Source organism: Aphelocoma coerulescens, chromosome 5, assembly GCF_041296385.1.
Source record: "Aphelocoma coerulescens isolate FSJ_1873_10779 chromosome 5, UR_Acoe_1.0, whole genome shotgun sequence".
Classification (NCBI taxonomy): Eukaryota; Metazoa; Chordata; class Aves; order Passeriformes; family Corvidae; genus Aphelocoma; species Aphelocoma coerulescens.
The window spans coordinates 16,481,312-16,505,586 of NC_091019.1; the positions used below are offsets into that span (position 1 = coordinate 16,481,312).

Sequence of the window (24,275 nt, forward strand, 5' to 3'; positions counted from 1 at the left end):
AAAAGGAAAGGCTGTAGCTGTGAACCTTTAAGGCTTGGACACCTCTGAGACCTCTGTTAATGTGCTGCTTTCCATTTCACACTGTTTATAAGTTCATATGATTATGTCTCTTTATTTTTTAAATTCCTAATTTGGTAATATAAGTTTTATGACTTTCTGCAGTTCTGAGAATTTCAGAATAGGAATAACTTTCCCATTGAACAGTTTTGTGCTAACTTTTATCTAAATTTCTATAAGGCCACACAGTTCAGTAGCAGTCGCTTGACGTGTCATCCTCTATTTCCAGGAAATAAGCATTACCAACTGGGTAAACAAAATGTTGTTTTTTCCTTTCATCTTTTGCATATGGAAATAGAAAATAAAATGTAGGACTGTGTGAAAGAGTGGATACTATAATTAATCTGTTTGTACAGCTCCTCTCCTTCTCTCATTTCTTAAACCTAGTAAAGTTGCACTATTGTGTCTTATTCCTCAAAAGATTTTTGTCAATTTATCTGCCATGTCAGATAAGAAGCATTGGGCTAGCATACACCCATCACTGTGCACTAAAAATCAGTGGAAGATAACCCTGTTTACTGCAGCATTTTATGCTGAGTGTAGTTAACACACTGTCGTTCAGTAAACAAAGTACTTTGTAATGTGGAATACATTATTTTGCGATAAGGTATTTCAAAATAAGGTGACATGTTTCAACGCTTTTCTTAGTGGCAGCATTACAAGTATGAAGAGGTTGGGTTTTGATAGATTGAGCAGCACATAGCAAATCAGAAGTTACTTTTGGTGGTTGCTCCTTTAATGAGATGTAGCATACAGCTTGGATAAATTCTCTGCTGTGTGAAGCAACTTATCATGCCAGAATATACAGTATATTGTCATGGGCTTTTTTTCTTTTTTCTTTTTTCTTTTTTTTACATCTTTTTGATTCTCTGGTATTCTGATGAATTATTTGCAGCATTTCCCTTTCACTGCTGCTAGAATAATCAAGTTATATTTCTTGAACATCAGTCTATCATTTTCATTGACTTCCTCCGTTGTCAAAGACGGGGAGAAGGAAAAAAACCCCACTGCTTAATTTCGCAAGACATTCTTCTATTTCCTTTGCTCCTTTGTTTCTTAGCTTCCTTTGCTTTCTTTGTTACAGCTTTTAACTTAGAGAAGACTTTTAAGTTTCTCCAGTTCAGTGTAAGCTAATGAAGTCTCATTATTTATTTATTTTTTAAATGAACTGTAGTTTCACCACCATAGTCCTCTGAGCTTTAGATGCTTTCTCGTCCATAGCATCAATTAATCATCATCAGGATGATACTTTTCTCTACATACAGAATATGTTTAAGAATTTTTGTGGTTTTTTTTCTTTATTAAAAGAAAAAAAAAATCAAAACCCTAATAACTTTTGGTAACCAGAAAGCAGCTGTTAAATTCTCATGTTGTCACATTTAACAGGACTTCAGGCATAATTATGGGAGAGGTGATGACCTATTTCAGCCTCAGTTTCCTAGTTTAATACAGTGGTAAACTTATTTCTTTATAAAAAGCTGCTACTGAAAGTGTGCATCTCTACTTGCACAGTTAATACTGTGATGCATATCCAAAAATTGTTTTATTTTACATAAATAAAAAATTCACAAAGACCAAACTATAACAGATTTCCTTACAACACAGTTTTTTTAAAGTGATTTTGTTTTGGTTTGGTTTTTTGTTGTTTGTTTTTGCTTCTTTAGTTTTTGTTTTGTTGTTTGGGTTTTTTGGGGGCTTTTTTTTTGTTTGTTTGTCTTTGGTTGGGTTTTTTTTTGTTTGTTTGTTTTCCTGGTATGTTAATTTCAGAGACAATGTATTAATGTTTAAAATTACTGAACTTCTTCCCTGACCTCCTGGAACAGCTCTTACATCTACCAGAAAAGACAAGTGTATATATCATTATTCCTTGGAAGTATTTAGGACATAACTTTGAGAACATTTTTGAAGCTGAGTTGCTTCCATCTTACCCAAGCCTTGTAAAAGTGTCATGAAAATGAAAAGGTCACTTCTGTCTTCTTCAAGTGAGGTTTCTTAGAGTTCTGATAATGTTTGTATGTTTGTATGATCCTACTTAATTTAGCCGCAGATCTTTCATTGAAATCTATTCATATATTTACTACTTTGGGGGTATTATAGATCTTTTTCTATGTTTAACTTCTATACCCCTTGGAAGGTTTCTCTTTCTCTTTGAGAATCACATTATTATGTTCTGACCAGATTAAAAAGTTTCACATTTTTATATCAGTTGTTCTAACATTCCTCTTTTTTTTTACTTTACCTATGAATATTTAACTCCATTTCAGGTTGATAGCATAGTCTCATGCATACATTGTCACCCTTTCTTACAGAGCCAGCAAATATCAGCCTACTGCCAAAACCACAGATACAGATCCCAGATATAGCCATGGCACTGTGATAATAATCTTTCCAACAGCTGAAGATATTTACTAATGGACAAGTCAGACATATATTGCTTTCATAGCTGTGTGGGCTACAAAGTCCAATTTCACATATTTTTTTGAATGGGGCAAAATTTAATCCCAAGCAACAGAACTTCCAAAATGGGACAGAGCCCAAGAGGACAAGATTTTTTGACCAAATGTAAAGTATTAGACCACACAGTTGTGCCCATAGAAGTTTGTTGGTCCAGTAGCATGATAAAAAATCCTATGCCATTAAACCACCAACTGTGGAACTAGTGAGAGAACTTTCTCTTTGTGGGGGTCTGGTATATACTGCTGGTATATAAGCTAAAGGAAGTTTTCACTGTCAAAATTACATAGATTTGGACTGAAAATACCAGGTTTCCTTTCTCCTGTCTCCACCTCAGTGAATCAGTATGTCCTGACATGCATTTCTGGAAAATCATGAGTAAATTAGTGGGAAGGATGGAGTGATTGTATCTTTTATCCTCCTCTCCTCTTTGTGATATTCTTCATAGAGTATGGCTCATTTTCCCCTGTGTTGTAAGCTCAGTATGGATCTTAGAAACTGAAAGAGAAAGGTGTTTCCATGACTGGAACTCACTGCATAACTTCCTGTAGCTTTTCTTATTCTTTCAGGCAATTAAACAGCATATTTTCAGCAATAGCTCCAAAAAACCAGACTGAACTGAAATAAATACTTACAGAAAGAGAATAAAGAGAGTAACTACATTGGGATTATGATGGACTCCCTTCTGACTGTACATTCAATATTTTGATATTAAAGTTCAAACCAAAGTTACATTGTTCTGACCCAAAATCATCTGAAGTAAACTTCCAGTCATATCTATGTGTTGAGATCTACTGGATAATTTGTATTTATACAGCAGAAACCCTTGGTATGGCTTTAGCTTTGTAAAAAGCACTAAAATTATGTACAGAGGAAATTCTCATTATCTGACAGAGTGTGGAGTTAGCTAAATATTTTGAGCTGCTAGAAGAATAATTATGCTCCCAAAAGCTCTAATTTACTCTATAATCTGCAAATATATTTTTGATGAGAAAATCACAAGTCACACTTAATGATCTTTGATACATGAGCACCTTTTGGTGAAAGAAGAAGCAAAAATTTTACAGATTTGACACAACCAAAAATATTTTTATATTTTACTCAAAATATTCATAAGGCAGGGAGATTTAAAATATGTAGAATATAGCTTACAATTAAAAAGCAGAAAAACATTTTTGTATATATCCAAAATGATAAAATAATTGATAAATTATGCAAATTTTATGATAGACCAGAAAAGCAAGTCGATTTTTATCTAATTGCCACCTTTTGCTGATTCAAGTGTGTTAATCACAGGGAGCCCTAATAGTTCTATCAGGCTTTACTAATGTATTCAGGTAAAATGAACAAAATAATTAAATGTCTAAATATTGATTTAAAGTGCTCCAAGTATTAATGAAGTTTTGCACTCTACTTAACATGGGTTAGACTGTAGTTTAGATACCTTCATCCTTTTGGGTTGTTAGATGAGACTGAGAAAACTGGATCTTGATGTGATGCTGGCAATTTCTTCACTCCAGTGCAAGGAAAATGTATTCTCATTGACACTCTTGAAAAATTCCTTGCTTCTGTTTCCTCATAAGCTCTGTAGAATGATGTACTCAAATTTTTAAAAGCTTCTATGTTTTGTACAATGGGTCTAAACTTAGAAAAGCCTGGCAAAAATATGCTGGTGAAGAGTGGAAAAGGAGGTTCATGTTTGCTAAACCTTCAACACTTCCACATGTCTTCAGGAGAAGGATAAAGGCAAAGGCTGCTAACCCACTGAAGAGAGCAAAAGACCAGGCACAGGAATGATTTTGCTTTGTGTGATTTGGGTTAGGGAAGCTCTGTTACCTTCCAGCTCATCTCTGAGCAAAATCCCGTTTTTCATTCACACGTGTTACTGTTAGAATGTAAGTAACTCAAAATACTGGAGGGTGTTGTGGGGGGAGTGCTCTTGAGAACAAGAACTCTTAAGTTCTTTCTGTCCTTCCCAGCTCATTTAACTTCATGTTATGGACAACACCTGCTCTCTGATGTCCTGTCTCCAACTCCAGCACGTGAGTTGCAGTTTGCAATGGTACCATTCATGTAACTCAGCATTCTTGTCATTTTTTCCTGCCTCTGCTCCTGTGTTAAAATCAGTCTCTGCTATTCACAGGTCAGAGGATTTCATCACGATGCCATTTTTGGAGTTTAAGTTACAGAAGCTGTTTGGACGTTATAACACTTAGGTGCTGATGAGCCAGTAGCCCCAGTTCCATGCCTGTCATTTTTGGATGTTTATCCTTTGGTTTTACTGAGTTAATTGTTCAGGGGTGGGGAGCACACAGTCCTTCACCAGTGCAATTGTGAGCGTTTATAAAAGCACACCCACAAGCCTGAATTTGGACTTCTTTAGAACCATTAAAAATTTAAAATTTTTGGATTTTTTATTAAAATATGAATTATTGCTATTCAAATTTCTATCTCTTTTCTTCAAACTATCTGAAAATAGTGAAGAATTTTTTTCTTCATGAGCATGAAGAAAGCAGAAATACCTGTGGTTTAAATCACTATGGGAATTCTTTTTCATTGCTTGTCCCTGTGTTATAAGTTTATTTAACATTTCAACTGTTCCTGAATAAATGAGACTGATTGTGGCCCATTGGGGTGCTCTTTTCCTTTTATTATTATTTCTATTTAATTTTGGTGTAGAAATTCAATAGAGAAATTCAGAAGAGACAACTGTAGGTTGTGGTAATGGTTTAAGAAGATGTTGCATGGAAACAGAACAAAAGCATGACTTCAGATCTAAACAGTTAAAATTGTGGTAGAATATGGGCATGTTAATAATTGAAGCATTTCTCAGTTGAGTCTGCACAGCTGATAGATGAGGGCCCACTCATTCTCATAATTTTATTGTAGCATGAATTAGAGAGAGAAAAACAAAATTGGTTAAAAGTTACAGGAGACTCATGAACAGCAACCTTTAAAGAAGAGGAAAAAAAGAAGTCCAAGCCCAAAATATAAGCTGGGGGAGAAGGAGTCCCTTTCTCTTTACGCTTGAGCTTCATGCTAGGCCAGATATCTATTTGACATTTATTATTCCTTACTTTACTTTTCAAGGATACACAGATTCCAGCTAGAGGAGTTATTAGATAAATGTCATCATTTCAGTTTTATAAACAAGCAGGTTATTATAGAGTCCTATGTTTTCCAACTTCCACTACACAATGTTCTTTTGTATGCCTCAGACAATGAGCTGACAGCTCCATGGAAATCTCTTACAACCTTCTGTAGTCAAAAGTGTTATGGAGTTCACTAGAAGTAGAAGAATGCATAATGCATTGAAGCAATGTTTTAGGCATTTATATTAGACTTTTAATGGAAAAATTAAAAAGTAATGCTGCTTTGCATTGCAGTAACTGTACATCAACAGTATGTCTTCATTTCTGGCACATGAAGGGTAGTTTCCATAGCAGCAGCATCAGTAGCACTGAGCAACATGGAAATTGGAATTTTTTTTCTCTTGTACTTCACAGATTAGAAAGGTAAAATGTATGGAAATAGGGGAAAGTATATACTGCAGAAATGTGATCTTTAAAGCCTGCTTTTTCTTTCCAAAATTCTGAAACTGTAATAGAAATAAACAATTTTTGGACTTCATTTCTACTTCATTAAGCTTCATATATGGCTTAATAAATGTGTATGGCAGCTATTTTTGGTTTTGACTGACAGAACTAGAAAACTGCAGAACTATCTCTGTCTGTCTTCTGGTATCTCTCATTATCTGGCAATTCCTTTACTCTTGGCCAAAAGTGACTAATAATAAAGGCCCATTGCACTGAGACTGGATTTTTGTTTTTCATAGGTTTCTGTACAAACAACACTTGAGGTATGCTACAAATAAGAAACAGCACATATGAAAAATGTCTGCTATTTACTCAAATTAATGATGATTTTTCTTTGAAATTCTCTAAACTAAGAAGAAAGATTCACTTTTGTTATGTGCACAGGACTTAAAAATGCAACGACATATTCTAAGGTACACATTCTCTTACACAGAATCATGATAGAAATATCTTCAGAATGAAAAAAAAGACTGAAAGGTATTGCAAAGCTAGCACTCTTTGGTAACTTTGGTGTAGGAAAGCTTAAATCAGAAAAAAAGAAAATTTTAGTCACAGAGTTGCTTCTCTCTAATTTAGCAGGAAGTGGCTCAATTACTTTTCTTAATATGCAAGTCAGATTTTTATTTATTTTTATTTACATTGTTCTCTTAAAGGGAGTGAAATTTTCACCATTGGTTAAAAAACTTCTGAAACTCCTGCCTGGTGAAAAAGTGTGAAAGAACTTCATAGAAACTATATATTGAAAATATTATTTAAAGACAAACTTAGTTTCTAAATATTTTACCATAAATGCTAGGAGAAGCTGTGTAGTATTGAGGGCTGACAATTATAAAGCTCAGCAGGGAGCAATTCTTTTCAGATACTTTTGTTTTCCATTTTTGGTCCTAGTGCCCTGTGCTGATACTTCTCTCTGATGGTTATTATTTTTGTAGGGAATAGCAATTAAAAAGTTATCTCTACTGGGACTTTGGTCCCTAACGCCTTTAAGCACTCTGAAAACTGTACTTAGACACCTTTTTAAATTTTGTTTAGCACTTTGCAGTCCATCCTACTGACTTGTTGTAAATGTTTAAGCAGCATCAAATCTATAACCCTCTTTTAACAGCATTACCTTGCGGTGTTTAGAGATTTTAAGAAATAACACACCTACTGAAAGATTCATCTATAAACAAAACCTATCAGCTATATAAAGAATAAATATTCTTTATTTGTTTCATGCAGATGATTTACTTTTCTAAAAAGACATCTTCAGCTGTTTGCATTGTGAAGAAAATTTTTAGGGGACCATGACAGCTGGATAGATAGAGTTTATAAGGATGGTGTGCTCTCTAAGAACCCCCTTGGATGTGCCAGGTGCTGCTTTTCCACAGATGTGCTCAAGTGTCCAAGTTTCCAAAGTGTCAGAAGTTTGCTGCCTGCATCCATGAGCCTAGGCTAAAGGAATTTTGGCCTACTGGTCACAACACTTTATGTTCTTGAACCTTCCTGAAAAGTTATATATATAGATTTAAAATAAAATAAAATATGCACTGTATTTTGGTGCATGGATACAAATTGTAAAATTTCATGTTTGTTTTTAAACCCAGCAGGTTTCCTGCAGTTTTAAGCCTTCTGAGCAAGGAAGTTTGCTGGGTTGCATAGTGTCAAGAAGAAAACATGAGTTTTCAGCACTATATATTCCTGACGTTTTTTCTCTGTTGAGTTCATTACAGACTTTCTACTTACCCTTTGTTTTGTAGAAATGACTTATCATCCAGAAGGGAATAAAGAAATATAGTTCTTTGTTAGCCTGAGTTCCTGCTATGATTTATAAACGTATGCCCAAGCCTAATATGAAGCTTGGCTGACTCTTCATTTGAATAGAATTATTTTTTGACACATCAGCTGTAGATGACAAAACTAATAGTTCAATACCTCATGGAACAATCCTCAAAGCTTTCCTTCCTGTTTTAAAGATAGGAGACTTCTTTGGAGATAATTAATGTATATTGATATATGTATAAAATTGAGCATTCCAGTCAGTGAAGAATATACAGTCTATCTGAGGCATGGAAGAAAAGGCTTTACACATTTGATTTACATTCATATTTATAATTTTTCTAGGAATTAATGGAGGAAGAGGAGTGAATGAGTTTTAATTCCATTTTAAAAACCATGGCTCGAATCCCAGGTTATATTGAGAATGTTTAAGTAAAATTATGTTAGATAAAGTAGTGCTATTGTTACTATCTCCTTTGCTTTCCCACCTTTTTTCCAAGCTCACTTCACCTGGGAAACTTATAACTGGGTATGTCAAAAGATATTTGTATCCCTTTTTCTGCTTGTAACTCTTTCAGGTAAATGAAATTGGTAAATTCCAGAATCACTAGAACAGTTTTACTAGCACAGAATCTGAATATAATATGGCAACTTTAGATTATGACTATTTTTTTTTCTTCATGTTTTGTCTTCCATACACTTTCATGAATATATGCTTAGGTCATAACGTGGCAGTACTATCCCTAATTACTACATCAATAACTTACCAACACGAGCAAAGATAAGGAATGAAGTTTAATGGGTGGTTATTAGTCCTTGGCTTTTTATGACATACCTAAGATAACCCTTCAGTCTTATTGTAAATTGCTGTTCTGGTGGACAGTCATGGCTTCAGGAAGCAAATATGTCAGTGAAAAAGTGCTTGTGGGAAGTGCGTCTTTTCTTCCATCTCCTCCATTCCTTCCAAGTTTTGGCATTATCCATACGAAGAAGAGGGAAGGTCTCCTGGTAGAGGTGCCTCTAAGGAGAGAGGAAGTGCAAGTGATAACTTCCCACGTTTTTCCTCTCAGCTTCTGGCAATCTGCAGAGCAGCTCAGTATTGCGAGTGTATCTTTTTGTTTGATACCCTTTAATAAATGCTCCTTTCAAGAATTTTCCTAACAGCTTTTCAATAGCATTTCATTTTTCAGTATCCTTCGGTGATGAGTTTCACAGTTTAATTACATATTACATTAAAAAAAGTGCTAACCTATGTTTGTTTGAAATTTGCAGCAGAAAATTCCATGGGATACTTGTCAATTCCTTATTGAATGATAGTTTCCAATTCTTTTCTGCATATCATTCATACTTACATGTGTCTATAGTATTCCCTCTGAGCCATTTCCTTGCAAGCTAGTCCATTTAATTTTTTTTCAAATGGAAATAATTTTTGATCTCTGATAATCCTTTCTACATCATGTTTAGTTCTTCTGTATCCTTCTTGAGATGGAGTACCCACAATTACATGAATGTCATGGATTTCTTTAATAGCAATAAGGCTTCCTCTCCTAAGCTCTTAATACTTTCCAAATAATTCCTAATATTCTATTTGTCTTTTTAGCTGATGCTAAGCAGAGCTGACATTTTCATAGAAGTAGCGTTGCAAGATGTGTAATGACTTCAAGATCTCTTTCCTGACAGGTTATAGGTAAATTAACATCCATCACAAGGTAGACATAATTAAGATTTTTTTCCCCCTCTTTGTATCTACTGTATGTCTCACTTTGAATTTATCAAATTAAATTTTATTAGGAAGTCTATCATGCAATCAGTCCATATCGTGAGATACTTGTGCAACTCTTTGCTATCACTTGTTTCTTTCTCTCACTGTTTTTTTGTTTAGTTTTTTTGGTTTGTTAGTTTGTGGTTTTTTAGTTGCTCTATTTTGAGTAATTATTTGCTATCAAAAAATATCTGACTTCTCAGTCCCAGATCTTTCCAGATCTTTCAGGAATACACTGGGGAAACACACATTACCATAGGATTCCGCTGTTAACTCTTGTACCTTGGGAAATCTGACTGTTAATTTCTGTCTTTCCCAATCTCTGAAATGTAGATTCTTCCCATAATGTTTTCTTCTTCAGAAACAGATTTGAAACAGAGCCTTTGGTGAGCACCTTTGCCAGAAGGTTGTTACGAATTCAGATGTAGAGTATATATGAACTGGACTACTCCTATTAATGCATTCATTGACTCCTTCAAAAAACAAAAAGATTTGTGAGGCTTGACTTGATCTACAAAAATGTCTGGATTGTTTCCCACTACATCTTATTTACCTGCTTCTCTTCCTGTTCTACTCTTTACTATGTTTCCACCAACATGTCTGTTGTAGAAGTCGGATTTACTGCTCTTTAGCTTCTTAGAATCTCCTGGAACTTTTTACGGAGAATTTACTTCACCTTTATTACATTCCATTTCTTTGTTATCTGGTCTGATTCATGTTAATGTCTAAAATACATGAAATTCAGACTTGTATTTCTTTAGACCTCTTGGGTGAACTCTGCCTGTTCAGGACAACTTGCTATTGTTCATTTCATGATTTTTCCCATTATCCCTCTGACTGGCTCTTCAGTATCAGACAATCCTCTGCTGCATCCCTTGTAAGAAAGTCTCCTCTACGACACCTTCTCCAGATCCTTCCTTTTGCATTTTGGTACAAATAGTTTTTTTCATTCTCTTCCTCTGACCTAATATTTCTTAACTTATGCTTATTGCACTTCTCATATATAGGTCATGAAGGATATTTAAAATTATTTTGTTTGAGAGGAATTTGAAATAATTCTAGTAACAATTCTTGTAGCTTACATGCATTCTTTCCTATTTTCCTGTGTTTGACCATTCTGGAAATTTCTGTAGCTGTAAGACTCTGATGAATTTCCATTTTTCCCTTAAACCTCCATGATGATGGTACCTAAATAAAATAGATTTCCTGAAAACCTTAAAACTGTTGTTTTTCACTTCTCATTTTAATAAGCTTTCCTTTTAACAAACGTCCTCACTTTTACACAGCTTTCCTTTCTGAAACGAGTAACTGCTGCAATAGAATTTTTGTTTAGATATTTTGCTGTTCCATTACATCAGAAAAACTTTCCCAGCCTTCTAGACAACACATAGGAGACTGAACTAAAGCAGATTCAGTCTCACAGTCACATATGAAAAATATTCACAGTGATTCCCTTTGGAATATGTCACGACTTCTGAAGTATCTACCGACTTCTGATTCTGAATCTCCACTGTGTTGCAAGTTCATTATACCCATAAAAACGAAAGCATAACAGGAGCAGTTCATTTGACAATATTTAAGGCTCATGTTCCATGTGTAAAGTGAGAGAACGCCAGCTGGTAGACAACGTAGAAAGGAAAGGCCTAAATTTGGGAAAGGAACAAATTATTTAATACGGCTAGAAATGTGTTGCACCAATAAAAAAGACTTAAGTGACTGGCAGTCTCACTGTTCAGTTTACATCTTGTGCAGAGCCATTGCTGATTATCAGTCTGTACTGGTCTTGTGTAATATTGCTATTTGTTTTGAGGGGAAAAATAAAACCACATTCCGTTCTCTAAGAATGGCTGGTTTATGACATTTTGGGCTTATCTAGAACGTAATTGAAACTTCATTTTCTTATTTTTTTTAATAGAAAAATACTCTAATTTCTCATTCTTTTTGTACATAAATATGTGTCTTTCTGGAGGGGTGGAAATTTGTGGATCATGTTCTGGCATTTTATGGTATTTTTCTAGTATAAGGTTGACAAAAGGTTTTACTTTTTACTTGTGTACTTACTTATTCTATCTAAAGATCTAATGTACCAATTTCTTTCTACCTTTAATAGTGCTTATTCTGAGGGCTATTTATTTGATCTTTGCTTTGCAGATAAAGGAAGAGTACTAGTATTAAAGATACTATGCTATATCTTTTTCTATCATAATTTCAAAGAGAAAACAATCTAAACTGGAAGAGGAACACAAATGCAGACTGCCATATTAATGACAAATGTTTTGGAAGCCTCTCAAAACATACCTGCAATTTTTGCAAATCCTCTTTTTATTTTCCAGGGGAGTTCAACACATTTAGGAAACATCAAAAAGATTTGTGAATATAATTGTAGTTGTTTATATTGTTTTTCCTCTTTCCTGATTTAAATAAGAAGCAGGGTCGCCAGGTACATGTGGCCATATAATTCACTGAATTCCCTTCACACACCCATCTTCTCCCCCGTCTTTTCCCATCTGTTATGGATGGGAGAAAAATGGGTGTTTTGTAAGAGAAATTATGAATCTGGAAAATAAAAAGCATTATTGGATGGGGAAAGGATTGATTAATTAATTCAGGAAAAATTTTTAATGTTACTGGGGAAAACAAATGAGTCCTATGACCAGTAAGGGCAGGCCAAGACAGCATCTGAAGGGTGGCCTAGACAATGGAGTGCTGAACAAGCAAATGATTCTTTGACTAATCCAAGAGTTGGGAGCCGTGTGTCTGTAAGGATGTAACTCTCTGTGGCTCTGCCACTTTTGCTTTTGATTTGTTTTGGTGGGGTTTTTTTTGTTTTGTTTTGTTTTTTTGCTGCTGATGGTATAGACAAGAATGCACAAAACTGTGCACGTTCACATGCATATTTGCAGTGAAGTAGATAAAAGAGAGTGGAGGACTGTGCTTGCAGAAGTTTGTTTCTGTGTTCCCTGCTCAAGAGCAGATACAGCAGTGCTGATGCAGTGGTTGTGTGGTTACAGGTACACATTTTTGTGCCTGTCAGTGCTCATGCAAAGCAGCAGGAACTCCTCTGAACTGATTGGTAAACTTTCTTGACAGTTCTGAAATGTTGACAGGCATTTTAAGTTCTCTGGGCAAAATTAAAAGAGATCTAATAGAAAGCATCCTTTTAAAGCTTTTTCTAAAAACAAATCCCCAAAATAACCTACAAGTATCATATTTTTATTTTTGCCCCCACTTAATATGACACTTCTTAATTTCCTGTTGGCAAGCCAGTTGTAATCTTTAGCTGGTAACTAATTTGGTCATAAAATACTGACCCAGATTTTTCTGGATAATTAACAAGTTGGGCAAATCAGCAGAAGCAGGTGTAGTATATTTTCAGTACCAGTGGAGAAAAGCAGTTAGCTGGTGTTTTAATTCTCATTTCCAGTAATGAACTATATAACATTCTGGCTGGCTAATGCAATTAGCATTGTCTCCTCCTCCCCTTACTTCCTTAGTTTAAAATAAAAAAAGGAAACTCAAACCAGGAATTTATAAAAGGCCAAGAATTACTCGCCCTTCTTGCACTCTTGTTACAATCATGTTATTAACCTGCTGGATTGAGCCTTGTGTAGAACAGTAATAAAAAATTTATACAAATATGTATCATGTTACAAGCTGAGACAGAAAACAATGTTTCCATTCTTCAAGCAATTAATTATTGTGATTAATGTATTCCCCCTTCTCCAAGCACAATTCTGCCAGGCAGAGTCAGCCCATTGACATATTGTAGAATTATAATGCATATCTAATTAAAGGTGACCTGAAAAGGCAGGGTGTTTAGCCTTTCCTGTCAGGACCAAGAAACTGTTAATCAGAAAGTGCTTGCTTTCCACACCACCCCACCCCTCCCTTTTTTTATTTTTGTGCTAATTTCAAATCTTCTCCCTGCATCAGTGAGCAGATGAGATCTTCAGCCAGCTTTCATCTTTCAGAAAAATGAATAGTGCAGAAAGAACATTATCAAATGAGCTGTTGAAGAAGTCAGTGAATATGTCATTGAGTGTGACTGCTTCCAGAATGAATTTAGATTTATCTCTGTTATCTCCCCTCTCCCGAATCACTCTCCACACTCTGTTTGCACTCAGTCCACATGTCAAGCAGGGTGGGTCATAATGAATCATAAGGGACAGTTACTTGTAGAATAGTGACAGGTCCAATTGTGATACAACTTGTTCTGGAATTAAGTTTGTTAACATTATAAATTGTCTCATTTGACCAGAGGTTTAAACACCTAGAAGCTTTTATGCATGCAATTTCTTAAAGTATTTCTTTTCCATTAGGCAGCTGCTGCTTTACAGTATTCCACAAATGAAATTGTTTTATCACATCAATAGCTGCACAAAACAACTGTGACAACAAGAAGACTGTTTTTTGCCCCCCATCTTGCTAACAAGTTTCATCCAAATCAATAAACTCTGGCAACTGGATAACACCAAGAGAAGATATTATTTAAACTCAATTTTTAAACACATTTCCAAATCCATATGCTAATGCAAAATTCTGATACAAGCCAAGGAATTTTCATACTATCCTCTTTGGTTTCTCTAGAAATAATCCACTGAGTTAACATCTTAAGTAGAAAACCAATAATTTTTGCTTTTCACTGCCAGTATTTTTTGCTACATGTGATGCAAAGTTGTTGTCATCAGATTATTTTTTTTTTTTTTTGCATGTGATAGAAGAGGGTATGATTAAATTGCAATGCTTTACCCACAGGGAAGAAAAGACTAATATTTTCCTTCAATTGCCAGTATTGCCTTGAAGCAGAATGTGGTATCAAAAAACCTGCAAAGTCAGCACACCTTCTGAAACATTTGTTGTCTTCTGTAAACCCTCTGGGGTATTTGACTACTTACTTCATACTTGTGATCACATGTCACTAGGCAAGTTCTACACAAAAAGTATATCTTAGATATTTTTCAGTTCAACAGAATTAATAAATAGTATCATTGATGTTGAAAAATATCTTTTACAGTTTATCAAAGTCACCAGAATAACTGTTTGGTGCTCCTCATTTTTATTTTTTTTTAATCATAAGCCTCTTTCATGTTCAGAAGTTAGGGAAGTTTCTGTAGTTTCCATGATTTGTCCAGGAGTCTGCTGTTTGTCAGGGGGAGAGTGGCATGGTTACAAATGCATATTTTTCCTTGGATGTATGTGAGGGCTTGAGGGCATGAGGGCACATGTGCTTTCCTCTGGATTTTGGGATAATATATTTAAGAAGGAGAAAAAGTTACTGTGCAGCAGCAATTGCAGCCAGAGAAGAGAGGAGTGAGAATATGTGAGAGGAACAGCCCTGTAGGCACCAAGGTCAGTGCAGAAGGAGGGGAGGAGATGCTCCAGGTGCCAGAGACAAGATTCTCCTGGAGCCCATGGAGGACCTCAAGCTAGAGCAGGTGCATACCTTGAAGGAGGCTGTGATCCCATGGAAAGCCCATGCAGGCTCCTGGCAACATGTGATGAACTCACTGCAGCCCCAATTTTCCATCCCCCTGCGCTCCTGTGGGGAAAGGAGGTAGAAATTGGGAGTAAAGTTAAGGCCAGAAAGAATGGAGAGGTGGAGCCTAGGTGTTATCAATATGTGGTTTTATTGCTCATTATCATACTCTAATTTAAATGGTAATAGATTAATTTCATTTCCCCAAGTGGAGCCTGCTTTGCCCATGACAATAACTGGTGATTGATCTCTCGCTGTCTCTATCTCAATTCATGAGCTTTTCATTGTATTTTCCCTCCCCTGTACAGCTGAGGAGAGGGAGTGATAGTGGCTTTGGTAAGGAGCTGACAGCTCGCCAGGGTATTAGCCAGAAAAAACTCAGTGAAAAAAAATTCATGCTTTTTTAGTTTGGAATTTGTTGGTTTGTTATTATGTCTGGATCTCAATGCTTATGTATTGGTGTTATTGGTTAACGGGTTACAGGCATGTAAAAAGGTAATGAAAATGAAATGTTAGACAGGGAATTAAAAAAGGGTAGCAACTAAACCCATCCTAAAGCCAGTGCAAGCTTTGGTGCCAAAATCTATCATTGTTTTGGAAAAATAGAAAGAAGCTACCACAATTTGAAAAGATTACCATTTTTCTCATTAACAATATGATGCATTTACAGTTCTTTATATTTTTAACCATTCAAAATGATATTGATATATATTTTTTTTATTCAGGGCTGTAGTTGCAAAAATAATGTGAACAAGGAAAACATTAAATGTTTGTTTAGGAAGTGCTATTTTACAGAAGAGAAACTGAGGCTTGGGTCAAATAAGCAATTTTATAAAAGACTAGGAGGAAATCCATGTCAGAATTGAGAGCTGAACTTCTTCCTTAACTGCGTCCATTGCCATCATTCAAAAGAGATCTTTTCCTTCTGTCTCACCCTCCTCCATGCTTCTGAGACTGTGAATAACTAAGAAACACAACAAAATTAACAGGTAAGTTAAAGATATCGAACGTTATTTGTCACAGTATCTCCAACCATATAGAGATATATAAGTATGTATATATATATATATATATATATAAATATATTTTATATATATATATATATTTTTTTTTTTTATATATATATACATACATTGACCAGGCATTTCTGCCTGGTTTTTTGCTGGCTTTCCATTTGTCTGAGACATGTTACTAGTATTATCTTCCTTAAGGTTTTGAGGATCTCTCTATTTCTGTATTTTAATAACCTTTCTCCCCATAATAAGTTCAAATATATTTGGGGTGGGTTAAGCTTTCTGAAGCATAAAGCAGTGTATAACCCTTCAGTCTTCACTGAGTTTACATACAAGTAAGATTCCTTTTAATTTCAGTGGGATTTTTGCTCAATTAAGGACTAAAGATTTCAGGATTCCATTGCCCCAGCCTCAGAAAATGTCAAATAAAAAGAACTATGTTAGAAATAAATCTTGAAGGTAGTAAACTATCACACGCATTGATAAATCACAGAACTGGAGTGAAATATTTGAATAGATCAGGGGACACCTAAATAGGATCAGGTGAGGCTAAAATTGTTTTGATGGTGTTCTGGTACAAATGAGAAATTTTACACAAATTATTTCACCTGAAGTGTCACAAGACATGAAAATTTACCACTGAAGAATGGTAATGTTTTTGTTGCTTGTAAAATGTCTTTCTTGCCCAATTATTGGTATGTAAAATATAAGAATGTTTCCAAGGTAAGTTATACCCCTGCTAAAGTATAAAATGCAAGGGTTATTTAATTATTACAGAATTCTATTGCAGAAATGCTAGAAGTCCCAGAAGAGATTAAGAAAAAAAAAAAAAAAAAAAAGTGATTTTCTTTGTTGTGTGTGGGGAATCTTCAAAATACTAACATATACTGAAGGAAATGCTCATATTTTGCATTGTGTTAAAAAAGTGCTACAGGGAAACTAAGTATGAAGAAAATTCTTGGTTAACTGTTCCAATGTGTGCACACTGCACCCCCAAAACCTTTTATCTAAACTCGATTTGTCCTGTGTAGGAACTTGTTACCCAAATGATGGACCTGTACAGGTCAATGGGTGATTTCATGGAACATGAAACATGTACAACTTAGGCCTTGTAATGCTGATTAAATCTGGGTTGGAGTCTCATTTCTTCCTGTAGTGAGTATTACTTTCATCTATCATCACGTACCTTAAATCAGCATGGAATTAATGCAGTAAAGTACCTTAGGCAAAGACTAAGCCTTCCCAATGCTTTAAGCTTAGGAATCATCCCTTTGAATACTGCACTCTAGTCGATACTTCAGCTCAGATACAAGACAGTGGCTGATGAGAGCTTGCAGTGGCACTCAGCTCTGAATCAGGTCCTGTGTTACTGGCAACAAAAACTGAGAAAAGAGGAGTGGGGTTTGGTTTCAGTTGTGTGCATAGATATCTCAGTAATTCTATCTAATTTAGAGAAGTCACTCCAGATTTACACCAGTGCTACTGAAAATCAAAATCTGGCCCATTGTCTTAGCAAAATACACCAAGTCAATATCAGTTCATTACAGAGAAGAAGAGAGAAAGGGAATGAGAGAGAAAACAAGGATTTCGTTAGCAATGCATTCTGTAGTATAAAAGATAAAAAGGAATATCCAATTAACACACCACTATAATTGCTTGCAGACATTCTTTTTTATTTAAAGATGAAATAGCTAAGAGTTCTCATCAAAACTGGGGTCACAGCCTACATATTAAATGAAAGAAATTGATTGGGCTTTATTACACCCTGACTACTGCAAATGTGCCTCAATCACTGATTGCTATAAATTTATTCTTATAAACTACTAATTGCCCAAGTCATAATGGTAACAATGGTATAATGAAATTATCTTGATCAAGCTGATGCACAAATTTTGCTTGACAACATGAGCAGTGTGAGAAAAAAGGAAAGAAGACATGCATACAAATACATAATGTTTCATTAAAATTAAAACCAATGTTAAAACAACTGTTCTCTGAAGTATACAAAGTTCTGTATTAGAAGGGCTTCCTTTAGAAAAATCATTTAAGAAGACAGGCATTTACATTTATAATAAAATGATCTTGCATTTTTTATTTGTCTTGAAAATTAATGACTTACTTAATCACATTTGATCAAAGGAGATAAGTTGATGTAGTCATGTGTTTCTGATTGCATTAAGCCTGATCCAGAGTGGCATGATGGATATTTAATAGTCTTGCTGTCCCTCTATATCTTGTCACCATTTCTTGATATGCATGGATACTGTAGAGTACACCACAGCACAAAACTGTACTTTTAATAGAACAGACTAAAGGTTAGAAAAAAGGAAATTCTGTTGGAGCTTAAATGCTGGAGCTTTTAGAAGTAGGTCATCCACCATCAAAATATATTTCTTTAAAAAACAAACATCTCAGGTAACTCTATATATAGATATATAGCTTTAAGTATTTTTTCCTTTTAAAAGTGCATTTTGCTTCTATGCTGCCTCTATTAAAAGATATTGCTATAATAGGTTTCAAGGACTAGGCAGAGTGAAAGTATGTAGAAACAAAGATAGCCATCCAGAAAATGTAGGAAATTTCTAGAAGCTGGAATGCAGAGCATTGTGTAAAATGCATAAAGTGGTGCTATTTATATTGTGCTAATAGCTGTTTCTACAAGTGTCAGCTGAGCCATTCATAGGGAATATTGGTATGTATGAGAAATTATTTCTGGGTAGTTCAAATGTAGTTCCAACTCTATCCAAATTAGTCTCACCAAAAATTTTATTTAAATTGATGCCTAATTCTTTCTCACCAGAGTATTTCTTCAGTATGAAACTGTCATTTTTTCATGAGCATGTCTTGCTTGCCTCTCTCAAAATGGAGCTCCAAACTTTTATACAGGGGTACAGTATTTTCATTCTTCAGAATAAATTGCTCCTAAAATTGCTATCATTGAGGCAATCCTATAGGAACTTAAAAAATTCAGAGACAACCAAGCTGGAAGGGTTTCAGGAGGTCCTTTAGCTTAGCTGGCATGCCCCACCCCAACTGGGCTGTGTATTTGCTAGGCTGCCCCACATTTTAAGTTTCCAGCTACTGCAGTCTCTGTTTGTCCTATTGCCAGAAAGCTTTTCACCAATGGCTAATCTAAATCCTTTTTGCTGCAATTTATACTTAGTGACACTTGTTTTATGTGCAAGGACCATGGAGAATGGTTTATCCCTCTCGTCTTTGCAATATTTCAGATGTGGAAAGTCTTTGGCTCTGCCTCTTCCCTCCTCTTTACACATTCCACTCTTCTTGCTTACTTACTAATTGTCTTTAAACCCTAATATGATGAGAGCTGTTTTGGAAAGAAATATATATATATTTGGGGAAACATAATGGAGTTCAGGACAGAAATATCAAAAAGCTTCAGCCTCTCAGCTATAAATTGCCTCCAGGGGAGCCCACCTACAGCACCTAGTAGGGCACAGCCATTTTTCACCCATATATTCATAATTCTGTGGCACTTACTCTATTCTAACTATATGGTAGTAAGTAATAAGATTTTACTGAGTCATATTTGTGTGTTTAGTGAAGTGTTGGGATTCTGCTGTGGTGTTATGAGAGTTGCAGACAGGATTTGTTTCAGATTTCATTATTACTATTATTATTATTATTATTATTATTATTATTATTATTATTATTATTTAGTGCTTTATCTTATCTAGGATTAAATTGGGTTAGCATTTTCTTCAACACTGTTAGATAGGAATCCCTGAAAAAAAAAACCCAAATATTTTTTACACCTGGAAGCAATTTTTGATTTTTTATTTTTTAACCTCCATTGACTTTTTCCTTATACTGTGCATTTTAGTAGCTCTTTTCAGGTGGACTTTTCCTACAACCACCTAACATTTCAAAAAAATCTGTGTTTCTACTAGTGGGCATGTTTATAGATTCAGACTATATATGAAAGATAAACTGGCCTGGACAGGATGGGACTAAAATGAAAAATACCCAGAGGTGTCAGAGAAAAAGAAATAGTGTAGCAAAGCTTATAAGAGAATGGTGGAGTTTTTAATCCATTATCTAAGCTGAGGAAGTTCCTTAATATTATTAATGTAGTCAGCAAATGATACCTGGAATGTTATTCTGTGCAATATTCCTATTATTTCTGGAATTTGTACAACAAGAACACGTAAATTGGGTTTTCAAAATGGCCTCTTCATATAATGCTGTAACACTTGTTGTCTGTCTTACTCATCCATTCCTTTATCCATCTATCTCTGTATCTATCATGAAATGACAATCCTAACTTACTTTAAACTCTCCAAAGGTATATTCTTAAATTTTAATGTTGGAAAAGGTTCATGATGACTGGTACTTTGGCTTAATGTGGTATCGCTTCTGACAGCTGCCGCTGAAAGAAAAGCAAAGGATGACTGCATTACTGTCACTTTCTGTCAGATTCTGGTTGCCAAACTCTTGCAGGGATGATGACAGTGAACCAAACAAGAGTGACAAAGGGAGTCAAAGCTGTGATTTTGAATAAGGAAGAGTGGACACTTGAATTGCACTTTGTTCGTGCCATTCATTCTGTTCTACTTGTGGACTTTGTGGCATGGTGCTTGCTCCCGTTTTTTAAATTATTTGTTCTTTGGGACTTGTACCTGCTTTTGGCACTCTCAAAACCCCCCAAAAATAACTGTTAACAAGCCCAGAGTATGTCAGAGTATGAACAGAAAAATAGTTGTTACTGTGGAATGTACTTGAAAGAGAAGGCAAACTCAGAGGTGTGATGCTCAAATTGTCTGGAAAGCAACTTGTATTTGTAGGAACAATGAAAGTGTGACCTTATTTTCAAAACCTAAAAATATGGGGGACACATATTAAATTAACACCATATTTTTCCCCAAACTAATTTCTATATCTTCATTTGTTTGAAGACTGTTTCCTGGATGAGTTTCTAAATAAGAGAGACAGTAACTTCTGCATGTTAGATTGAAAATTGCTGTAAGCGCCATTAAAACACAGTACCTTTATCCAAGCTTTCCCACTGTACAATAACAAAGTTGCAGAGCAAAGGCACAGAATCCTTCTCCCAGGGACAGGTTTTACCCTGGAGCCTGGTGTGTAGGCTGGGGGTCCTGTGAGGAGCTGGTGTGGGAGGGGGATTGATCCAAGACAGCCTCAGTCCTATTGCTCCTGCTCCCTAGAGAGCAGCTCCCTGGCTGAATTCCCAGCAGTGTCTCAGGCAGGGTCCTGTGATGACCCAGGGGCACGAGGGTCACTGACTTCCATGCAGTTTTCCAGGTTTTTTTCCTTCCAGGACTGGAAGGGAGCCAACAGGATTGCTAGAAAGGGACTCTTTATAAGAGCATGTAGTGACAGGATATTTCTGATGTGATGGCTTCAAAGTGAAAGAGAGTAGGCTTAGATTAGATATTAGGAAAAAATCCTTAATTGTGAGGGTGGTGAGACATTGGAAGTGGTTGCCCAGAGAAGTTGTGGATGCTCCAACCCCGGCAATGTTCAAGGCCAGGCTGGATGGAGCTCTGAGCAACCTGGTCTGGTGAAAGGTGTCCCTGCCCATGGCAGGAGGCTGGAACTGGATGATCTTTAAGGTCCCTACTAAACCAGACAATTCTATGATTCTATGAAACAACCTGGTTTTACTTATTAGTTTTTTGTATTGAAGCTTAACACTGTGACACTGCCTCAGTTTGCAACTTCCTGCAAATTTCTCTAAGTGCTAGTAATGGCCAAGATTAAGGGTGGAAAGGAGACTGTTGCCTGGATCCAGGTGACAGAAGTCCAAAGGATGCAGTGAAGTTGTATTTCCCTGCATTCCCAAGTGTCCTCTACTCCCTGACCTTTCCATCTGTTCTTGACCCTATAGCTGAGATGATGGGGCTGGATAGGTGATAACAACACACACACACACACTCTCACACATAGATATAGATATATACATACACTTGGTTTCTAATCCATTTTGCTGTTCCCTAGTAAGAAAAGGAGGTTTCTGCACTGGTAGTGAAGTTTCTGCAATTGACAGACATTCACCCAAACTATAAGAAAAGTTCATACATAGTGTTAACCATGTTATGGAAAGATAAGCCAGGAGGGACTAAGTGGAAATGAAAATAAGTGAGTGGGAAAATACTGTGACTAGTACTAGGAAACAAAAACTGTTTTGATATTTATTTCCCATATTATTTGTCCTGAGATAGCATTATTACTTCAGAACTCTATTAAATGCTAGTGAGAGTATCTATGAGAATATGGCTCTACTAAACCTGCCGTATGTTTTGTATTTTGTGTCATTGTTCTTCAAAAAGAAGATTCCCTGTTTCCTGAATGTTCTCCGGAATCGTCAGCTGAGATGTGCTGCAGCAGTCACAGGAGAGAATGCTGTGACAGATTGCAAAACAGTGTTGTTTATGTCTCAAGTTCCATTAGGAATGAGCTGTTTTAGAAATCCTATCAACTGTGGTATTTCAAATTCTGGGAAATATTTTTCAAAGGGCCTTGTACTGGGAGTCAATGAAAGATTTCTTTAGTTTGCTTGGTTTTGAACTAGAGAGAATTTTATAATGTTGAAAGTGGAGCCTAGGTGAACCACAGGTCTGATCCAGCTTGCTGGTGTGTCTGTTCCTAGTTCTAGAGCAGCATTCAAGTATCTTTAGAGACAGGCCTTTAGTGAGAATATTCCTTGCTGTTTATTCTAGGAAACTGTAGCCTTTTTTTTCAGCAAAACAGATTCAGAGTGTTGTTTTGTATTCCTAGGAAGGATACCTATAGTGCTGACAGAGTTCCATGGAAACATTGCACATGATGGACTTTTTTTTCCTCCTTAATTTTCTTTTTTTTCCCCCTTCTTTTCCCTTTTTCCCCCTTTTTTCCCCCTTTTTTCCCCCTTTTTTCCCCCTTTTTCCCCCCTTTTTTCCCCCTTTTTTCCCTTTTTTCCCCTTTTTTCCCCTTTTTTTCCCTTTTTCCCCTTTTTCCCTCTTTTTCCCCCTTTTTTTCCCTTTTTTTCCCTTTTTTCCCCTTTTTTCCCCCTTTTTTCCCCCCTTTTTTTCCCTTTTTTCCCCTTTTTTTCCCCTTTTTTTCCCCTTTTTTTCCCCTTTTTTTCCCCTTTTTTTCCCCTTTTTTCCCCTTTTTTTCCCCTTTTTTTCCCCTTTTTTTCCCCTTTTTTCCCTTTTTCCCCTTTTTCCCCCCCTTTTTTTCCCCCCCTTTTTTTCCCCCCCTTTTTTTCCCCCCCTTTTTCCCCCCCCTTTTTTTCCCCCCCTTTTTTTCCTTTTAATTTTTTAAATTTATTTTAAGACTGACTTTGGCTTATCAGAGGTCAGAATTTGCAATCAAAACCTGACAGCATGCAGCAGAAACTTAATCCATCTTCCTTAACCACAGTACTTACACTCAGGCTTCTCTGTAGCAACAAAAGCCTATGTGTGATTAGTTTGTTTTATATTACTCTCTTTGACTATTGTAGTTACAGAAAAACTGTCCAGAAGAACCATGCTTTAAACTCATGTGGAGTTTAGATATGTTCTCAGTGTTTTATAAATCAGTCGTGTTTGTATGTTAGAGTTATGACAAAGCTTTGTGATTTAATTTTTAGAATCAGACCATTAAATGTAGGGGAATATGTGACTACACAGTATGCCACGGTATTATTTCAAAGACACATGCTTTCACTTTTAAACTTTATTCACACTAAAAATAGGTGCTTCTAGTCCTAAAACAAGAGCATGATTGAAGGTCACGTAGTAATTAACTCTTGGATGCAAGTCATTGGCATAAGAAGGGTATTCTTCACTTGTTTTGTGATGCAGAACAAATGCTTCATTAATCAGAAACCTATCAACCTGAGATTGAAAACTAATAAAATCAAGTACTATGGTTCGACATTGCTGGAGATACTGCTTAATACACATATTTCTTCATGCAATTTTCAGCATAAGTTCTGGATTTTTTTCTTGATTTTGAGGATTTTAGAAGACTTTTAATAACCCAACTCTTGTGAACCAAAGCTATCTGCACAAACAAGAAAAGAAGGGATGAAGATTTTTCTATAAAACATCTAGACTTTTCATTTCTCACACAAATTGTGGCCATTATAATCTCTTCAATACTGTGGGAGGGAAAACAGGCGTTTATAAAAGGCCATAATGAGCTATGTAAAT

General features: G+C 35.7%; 1 long non-coding RNA gene across 8 annotated transcripts in view; it reads left to right on the forward strand.

Moving 5' to 3' along the window:
• LOC138111305 (uncharacterized) overlaps window positions 1-24,275 on the forward strand; it is a 224,947-nt gene that overhangs the window by 93,844 nt on the left and 106,828 nt on the right. The gene's annotated exons all lie outside the window — the stretch shown is intronic.